Below are 9,117 nucleotides of genomic sequence, written 5' to 3' on the forward strand. Positions count from 1 at the left end.
CCTTACTCCGCTTCTCCAGTTCTGCGACGCCCAAGCACTTCCTTCTTGCCTTCAAAGGTCGCGGCTCGCGCCTAACCTCACATCCGTCTGCCTAATGCTTCCTGGGAACTGTAGTTTAAACGTGTAACTGCCTCTCCTCGCCCCGCCTGCCTATTCTGGTCCCTTCCTTTGGATCCAAGAACCTGCCTATTTCCACTTCCCCAGACTCGCTGAGTCCCGGATTCCTCTTACCTCTCTGCGCCGTGCCCACACAGAATTTCGGGCGCCCCAAAGCTCTGTGCTTCACAAGTCTTTCCCTACTCTGCCTTGCCTCAGTTCGGTTCAGTCGCTCAGTCGCTCGGTTCGGTTCAGTCGTTTCTGCCCCTTTGCGACCCCATGGACTGCAACACGCCAGGCCTCCCTGTCCATCACCAACTCCCGAGGTTTACCCAAACTCACGTCCGTTGAGTCGGTGATGCCATCCAACCATCTCATCCTCTTTCATCCCCTTCTCCTCCCGCCTTCAATCCTTCCCAGTTTTAGGGTTTTTTCAAATGAGTCAGTTCTTTGCATCAAGTGGCCAAAGTATTGGAGTTTCAGCTTCAACATCAGTCCTTCCAATGAATATTCAGGACTGATTTCCTTTAGGATGGACTGGATGGATCTCCTTGCAGGCCAAAGGACTCTCAAGAGTCTTCTCCAACACCAAAGTTCAAAAGCATCATTCTTTGCCGCTCAGCTTTCTTTATAGTGCAACTCTCACATCCTTACATGACTACTGGAAAAACCATAGCCTTGACTAGATGGACCTTTGTTAGCGAAGTAATGTCTACGATTTTTAATATGCTGTCTAGGTTGGTCATAACTTTTCTTACAAGGAGTAAGCGCCTTTTAATTTCATGGCTGAAGTCACCATCTGCAGTGATTTTGGAGCCCCCCCAAAATAAAGTTTCTCACTGTTTTCCATCTATTTGCCATGAAGTGATGGGACCGGATGCCATGATCTTAGTTTTCTGAATGTTGAGTTTCAACGAACTTTTTCACTCTCCTTGTTCATTTTCATCAAGAGGCTCTTTAGTTCTTCTACTTTCTGCCATAAGGGTGGTGTCATCTGCATGCATCTGCGGTTACTGATATTTCTCCCAGCAATCTTGATTCCAGCTTGTGCTTCATCCAGCCCAGCGTTTCTCATGATGTACTCCGCATATAAGTTAAATAAGTAGGGTGACAATATACAGCCTTGATGTACTTCTTTCCTGATTTGGCACCAGTCTGTTGTTCCATGTCCAGTTCTAACTATTGCTTCCTGACCTGCATACAGGTTTCTCAGGAGGCAGGTAAGGTGGTCTGGTATTTCCATCTGTTTAAGAATTTTCCATAGTTGGTGGTGATCTACACAATCAAAGGTTTTGGCATAGTCAATAAAGCAGAAATAGATGTTTTTCTGAAACTCCCTTGCATTTTTGATAATCCAACGGATGTTAGCAACTTGATCTCTGGTTCCTCTGCCTTTTCTAAATCCAGCTTGAACATCTGGAAGTTCACAGTTCATGTACTGTAGAAGCCTGGCTTGGAGAATTTTGAGTATTACTTTACTAGCATGGGAGATGAGTGCAATTGTGCAGTAATTTGAGCATTCTTTGGCATTGCCTTTCTTTGGGATTGGAATGAAAACTGAACTTTTCCAGTCCTGTGGCCACTGCTGAGTTTTCCAAATTTGTTGGCATATTGAGTGCACCACTTTCACAGCATCATCTTTCAGGATTTGAATTAGGTCTTGGAATACCATCACCTCCACTAGCTTTGTTCGTAGTGATGCTTCCTAAGGCCCACATGACTTCACATTCCAGAATGTCTGGCTCTAGGTGAGTGATCATACCATCGTGATTATCTGGGTCATGAAGATCTTTTTTGTATAGTTCTTCTGTGTATGCTTGCCACCTCTTCTTAATATCTTCTGCTTCTGTTGGGTCCATACCATTTCTGTCCATTATTGAGCCCATCTTTGCCTGAAATGTTCCATTGGTACCTCTAATTTTCTTGAAGAGATCTCTAGTCTTTCCTATTCTGATGTTTTTCTCTGTTTGTTTGCACTGATCACCAAGGAAGGCTTTCTTATCTCTCCTTGCTATTCTTTGGAACTATTCATTCAAATGGGTATATCTTTCCTTTTCTCCTTTTCCTTTAGCTTCTCTTCTTTTCTCAGCTATTTGTAAGGGCTCCTGAGACAACAGTTTTGCCTTTTTGCATTTTTTTTTTCTTGGAAATGGTCTCGATCACTGCCTCCAGTACAATGTCATGAACCTCTGCCCATGGTTCTTCAGGCACTCTATCAGATTTAATCCCTAGAATTTATTTGTCCCTTCAACTGTATAATTGTAAGGGATTTTATTTATGCCATACCTGAATGGTTTAGTGGTTTACCCTACTCTCTTCAATTTAAGTCTGAATTTGGAAATAAGGAGCTCATGATCTGAGCCACAATCAGCTCCCACTTTTGTTTTTGCTGACTGTATAGAGCTTCTTCATCTTTGGCTTCAAAGAATATAATCAATCTGATTTTGGTATTGACCATCTGGTGATGTTCATGTGTAGAGTCTTCTCTTGTGTTGTTGGAAGAGGGTGTTTGCTATGACCAGTGAGTTCTCTTGGCAAAACTCTATTAGCCAAGTACTCTAAAAGAGTACTGCTTTTCTTTGTACTCCAAGGCCACATTTGCCTGTTACTCCAGGTATCTCTTGACTTCCTACTTTTGCATTCCAGTCCCCCAGAAAGAAAAGGACATCTGTTTTGGGTATAAGTTCTAGAAGGTCTTGTATGTCTTCATAGGACCATTCAACTTCAGCTTCTTCAGCATTACTGGTTGGGACATAGACTTGGATTACTGTGACTTGGATTACTGTGTAACATTGAATGGTTTGCCTTGGAAATGAAAAGAGATCATTCTGTTGTTTTTGAGATCCAGGTACTCATTTCGGACTCTTTTGTTGACTATGATGGCTACTCTGTTTCTTCTAAGGGATTCTTGCCCACAGTAGTATATATAATGATCATCTGAGTTAAATTCACCCATAGTCCATTTTAGTTCACTATTTTCTAAAATGTCGATGTTCACTCTCGCCATCTCCTGTTTGACAACTGCCAGTTTGCCTTGATTCATGGACCTAACAGTCCAGGTTCCTATGCAGTATTCTCTTTACAGCATCAGACTTTACTTCCATCACCAGTCACACCCACAACTGGGTGTTGTTTTTGCTTTGGCTCCATCTATTCTTTCTTTCTGCCTTGCCTACTTCACCCTATTTATCTTTAACATCCCCAATCTGATGTCAAGGCCTCGGGCTTTTCTTGAGCTCCTATACTAGGTCAGAGTCACCTCTTAAATACTGTCACATGTCTGCATAGTTGCTTAAGAATGCACACTTTATCATTAGACAGTGTTTGTTGTGGATTTCTTTATTAATGTCACATTTCCTGTTTAGACAAGCCACATCAGGGCAATATTTGCTTATATTTTGTCCCCAGAGTCCAGCAATTCCTAGATAGTCAATAAATACCTGATGAAGGAAGTAAACTTCCATTAATTTATCAACTCCCAGGGGTCCATTCCCACTTTAGTGAAACTGCTAGCACCAAATTCCTCCAATAACATTTTAAATTGCCATTTTGGCTTTACATTTAATCTATATTCTACTTGACATCTGAATGCTATGCTAAGTCGCTTCAGTCGTGTCCGACTCTGTGCAACCCCATAGACGGCAGCCCACCAGGCTCCACCGTCCCTGGGATTCTCCAGGCAAGACTACTGGAGTGGGTTGCCATTTCCTTCTCCAATGCATGAAAGAGAAAAGTGAAAGTGAAGTCGCTCAGTCGTGTCTGACTCTTCACGACCCCATGGACTGCAGCCTACCAAGCTCCTCTGTCCATGGATTTTCCAGGCAAGAGTACTGGAGTGGGGTGCCGTTGCCTTCTCTGACATCTGAATAGCTACTGGCAATAAGTGGTGGTTCCAATGAAGCCTCTCTCATAAAACTTGGGAATAAGATTGCCTTCTAAGGGTTAAGCTAGTTAAAAGCAACAGGTAATGCAATTCTGTGGGAATCTGGTAACCATCAAAACTCAAACCAGGGTGCCCTGGGTAAAATTGTTACCTAGTCCAAGCTCTCTATGCTGGCTGTAGGACAGGCCAATGAATCTAAAATAAATAAATAAATGGCAGGTTCTTTTATAGACCAGAGATTGGGGGAGATGAGGAAGCAAAGTAAAAAGGCCATTACTCTTGCAAATATCTCCTAGAATGGCAAGGCTCAGGAAGAGGATGGGTTAATTTCCTTCATCCTGCCATCTACATGTGGACTCTGGAAGGGTTCTGGAAGAAGGCACTTCACCAGTCAGGCAGATGGGCAGGATTCTCTGAGGCAGGCCATTGTATATGATTATCATAACAAAAGCAACAAAAAGCAAGTCAAAGAAACAGTTCTAACATGGAGTCAGAATTGGCTTTTGCTCTCAACAGAACCTCTGGCAGGAAAAATTGCACTGGGGTTGCAACTTCAAAGACAAAAGGTACACTTCTTTTGGGGAAAGAAAATGGGGATTGTCAGGCAAGGGAGTATTTAAAATAATACAGTTCAAGATGCTGGGCCTGAGCCCACTCTTCTACAAGGATCTCTATTGAGACTGACAAGCTGGTCCAGCTGAGAAACTTCCCAAGATCAACTAAATATTTGCTCTCATTTCATACTCATGGAGAAGGCAATGGCACCCCATTCCAGTACTCTTGCCTGGAGAATCCCATGTACAGAGGAGCCTGGTAGGCCGCAGTCCATGGGGTTGCTAAGAGTCGGACATGACTGAAGCGACTTAGCAGCAGTAGCAGCATACTCACAAAGGAACTTATTGAAAACTTGCCTTTCCTCTATGCAGACCTACAAGGAGAAGCCAAGAATCACTTTGGGAATATGAGGTGCCTAAAGGCCAATACTAATACGAAGAAGAGAAAGTGTGGACAAAAATGACCATGTTCGTAAACAACAGTGACATATAATGTTACTTGACATTTCTCCTACTTTTCCAAGTGTGTGTGAGTTTGTCCTTCTGTAATCTTTTTTTAACCCTGCTGACTGTTACAGGGCTTGTCCGGTCACAGTAGCAGGAATTATAGGATTTAGGGCTGTGCAGCTTGCAATTAAGAAGCAGCATGATGGAATTAATAGAGAACACTGTTGTGATAACTTGGATAAAGTACAGAGGGAAAAGAGGGCAAGTTATGTTGTTAAAATCTCAGCCTGTTCTGTTAATGTTCCAGCTACTGTGAACTCAAAAGCCATTTTCCCCACTCTTTTGACTGCCTGTATAAATTCCTCATGGGCTTCCCGTGGGGCTCAGTGGTAAACAATTTGCCTGCCAATGCAGAAGATGCAGATTGGATACCTGGGTTGGAAAGATCCCCTGGATAAGGAAATGGCAACCCACTCCAGTATTCTTGCCTGGAGAATTCCACTGACAGAGGAGCCTGGCGGGCTACAGTCCATGGGGTAGCAATGAGTCAGACATGACTTAGCAGCTAAGCACAGGGAGAACAGAGAATGCACAAGTCAGGCTAACTTTTTCTTTTTTTTTTTAAGTCAGGCTAACTTAAGTAACTAAAATTTTTATTGAGCAACTAAAATTTTACTTTTATTGAATTGACATTGTGGTATATATCTATGTCAATGTATTTGTGAGATAAAATCTAGTACACACATATATAGAAAATGAGTATATGTAACCTTAGATAAAGAATCTGGTCCTGAAAGATAGTGATACTCACAAGGGCAAATTTGAATTTCTGAAGGGCAGATTTTGACCAATGTAGAATTTACAAAGACCAATGCCCCATTGTGGGGACTGTCTGGGAGGCCATACTTCCCAAAATAATGTTCCTTTTGCATCATCAACCATGTACCTTAATGTTTAAAACTACACAGTGATCACCAATTCCCTATTTCTCAGAACTTTTCTTCCCTTGACCTCTAAGAAACTACTTTCTCTCTCTTACTTGTCTGGTCATTCCTTCTTAACCTCCTTTGTTGAATTTTTAAAAAATATTTATTTTTATTTATTTATTTTTGGCTGTACTGGGTCTTAGTTGCAGCATGTGGGATCTGGTTCCCTGACCAGGTATTAAACCTGGGCCCCCTGCATTGAGAGCACGGAGTCTTAGCCACTGGACCATCAGGAAAGTCCCTCCTTTGTTGAGTCTTTATCTGCCTCTTAATGTGGGGATTTTAACAATTCTGTCCTTGGATACCCTTCTCTTCTAGTTTTACACATTCTGAGAAATCATTTCTACCCTCATGGCTTCAACAGTCATATATATTTTAGATCAGTGCTGCCCAAGAAAACTTTATGTAATGATGGAAGCATTGTGTATACGAGCTAGTCAACAGAGTAGCCACTAGCCATACATGAATAATGAGCCTTTGAACTGTTACTAGCACAACTAAGGAAGTGAAATTTCAATTTAATTTAATTGGCTACAAGGATTAGAATTATTGAGAAACCTTAGTAACAGAGATTCTCATTAAATCTGGGGTGAAGTCAAAGAATTGATGTTTAACCAAATCACAAAGCTCCCCCTTGTGATTCTGATGCATACATGCACAAAAGATTTTTCAGTCTTGGAACCTGGTTTATAAAAATTTTTTAAAGATCAAGGGTCTTTTTGCATTTTAGGTGCCCTAGTTCGAGTTTGTAGGAGTGAGGAAAGGAGGTAAGACGTTAAATCCAATCCACTCCTCACGCAGCTGAGTGAAGTCTGTCTACCTGCATCACTGCTGGTGTTGTATCAAATATCAAGAACAGAATACATTTTTAAATTGAAGTATAGTTCACTACAGATGGTGACTGCAGCCATGAAATTAAAAGACGCCTACTCCTTGGAAGGAAAGTTATGACCAACCTAGATAGCATATTCAAAAGCAGAGACATTACTTTGCCAACAAAGGTCCGTCTAGTCAAGGCTATGGTTTTTCCTGTGGTCATGTATGGATGTGAGAGTTGGACTGTGAAGAAGGCTGACCACCGAAGAATTGATGCTTTTGAACTGTGGTGTTGGAGAAGACTCTTGAGAGTCCCTTGGACTGCAAGGAGATCCAACCAGTCCATTCTGAAGGAGATCAGCCCTGGGATTTTGTTGGAAGGAATGATGCTAAAGCTGAAACTCCAGTACTTTGGCCACCTCATGCGAAGAGTTGACTCATTGGAAAAGACTGATGCTGGGAGGGATTGGGGGCAAGAGGAGAAGGGGACGACAGAGGATGAGATGGCTGGATGGCATCACTGACTCGATGGACATGAGTCTGGGTGAACTCCGGGAGTTGGTGATGGACAGGGAGGCCTGGCGTGCTGCGATTCATGGGGTCCCAAAGAGTCGGACACGACTGAGCAACTGATCTGATCTGATCTGATAGTTGATTTTCAATGTTGTGGTAGTTTCAGGTGTACAGCAAAGTGATATATATATATCACTTTGAATATATATATATATTCATTCATGCATATACATATATGTTTCTTTTCAGATTCTTTTCCATTGTAGGTTACTACAAGATATTGAATATAGTTCACTGTAGTATATAGTATGTCCTAATTGTTTATCTGTTTTACATATAGTAGTATGTATCTGTTAATCCCAAACTTGTTAATTTATCCCTATTCCCCTTCCTTTTTGGTAATGATAACTTTTCTATGTCTGTAAGTCTGTTTCTATTTTGTAAATAAGTTCATTTGTATCATTTTTTAGATTCCACATATAAATGATATTATATGATATGAACAGAATATATTTTTAATGAAAGGGAAAGACTGGAAGATCAATTCAGGGAAACCAAATGAGATACAGAGTGCCAGAAATCCTGAGTATAAATGGTTATGTCTGTGAACAAAATTCAGGGAACATACCTGACTAGGTCAGGTAACTGTAAAAAGAAAAGTTTCAACAACTTGACTGTTAGAAGTGGGACTTAGAAAGTGGGGGATACCATCTCTCTAGGGATTCAGTGAGACAAGAGAACTTTATATGAACTAGAAAGGCTGGAATAGGAAATTTTTGAATGAATTAAAAAGAATGAGGAACAGTGGGGTCTGGAAGAAATTTTTAAAACTTTAGGCATTGCCTTATTATATATCTTATTTCAGAGCAAATTAACTTTCTTTGCCAAGAATATTGATGAAAAGTATATTTTAATGCCAGGCCACAGTTACCAGTTTAAAAAAAAAAGAAAGAAAAGAAAAAAGGGGCAAAATACTAGTGTAGTTGAATGGAAAAGTCAGAAACTTTAACTGAGATTTGAATCCTGGCTCTTCAACTTACTGACCATGTGACCTTGGGCAAGTACTTCAAGTCTGTTTTTTCTTTCACTGTAGACTATATCCATACTCTCTGAATCATGGCTTTAATACTGAATAACAGAGAAATCACTTACAGAACCTGGCACACAGTAGGCATTCATATACTCCCTGCCTCTTCCCACAGTATTCACGTTTAAGACATACATCTCTCACAGATAATCCATGATGGAGTTAGTTGATTCCAACCCACACAGAGACAGTCTTAGGGATTGAGAGTGAGTTCCTATCATGAAAAGCCCACTTCCCATCTAGACTGATATTGTGTACCAGGTCCGGTAGACCAATTGAGGTTTCACATATCAAAATTTGAACAGCTACCATCTCTGTAAAGAGACAGCTAGAAGGGCAGACGACAGGAGGAACTTTCACATTTACTTTATATAACTATGCAGTGTAAAAAGTTCTTAAACATGCATTGCATAAATTAAAGTCGAATCACTGCTTCACTCACAAACTGATTAGAGAAGAGTGGGGATCCCAAGGATGGAGTTTTTGGAGAAATTACTTCATTAACACTCTGGGAATGAGAGAGACCTGGTAGAGTCAAGTGACAGTAGGAGGGAAGCTTCTGTTGGGTGCCTTCCAGCCAGTCCCCATTGTCCTCATTTATTAATATTTTTCATTTTCTCCTGAGAAAATCTCCAAAGATTTCCCAGAGGTTACTTGTGTCCTTAAGTTTCTTTTAAAAAGAAGTTATCCCTCATTTTTCCAGTCTGCAAAACTGCCAAGTGAGCCTGCAGTAAG

This window comes from Bison bison, unplaced genomic scaffold, assembly GCF_000754665.1.
Source record: "Bison bison bison isolate TAMUID 2011002044 unplaced genomic scaffold, Bison_UMD1.0 scf7180017864066, whole genome shotgun sequence".
NCBI lineage: Eukaryota > Metazoa > Chordata > Mammalia > Artiodactyla > Bovidae > Bison > Bison bison.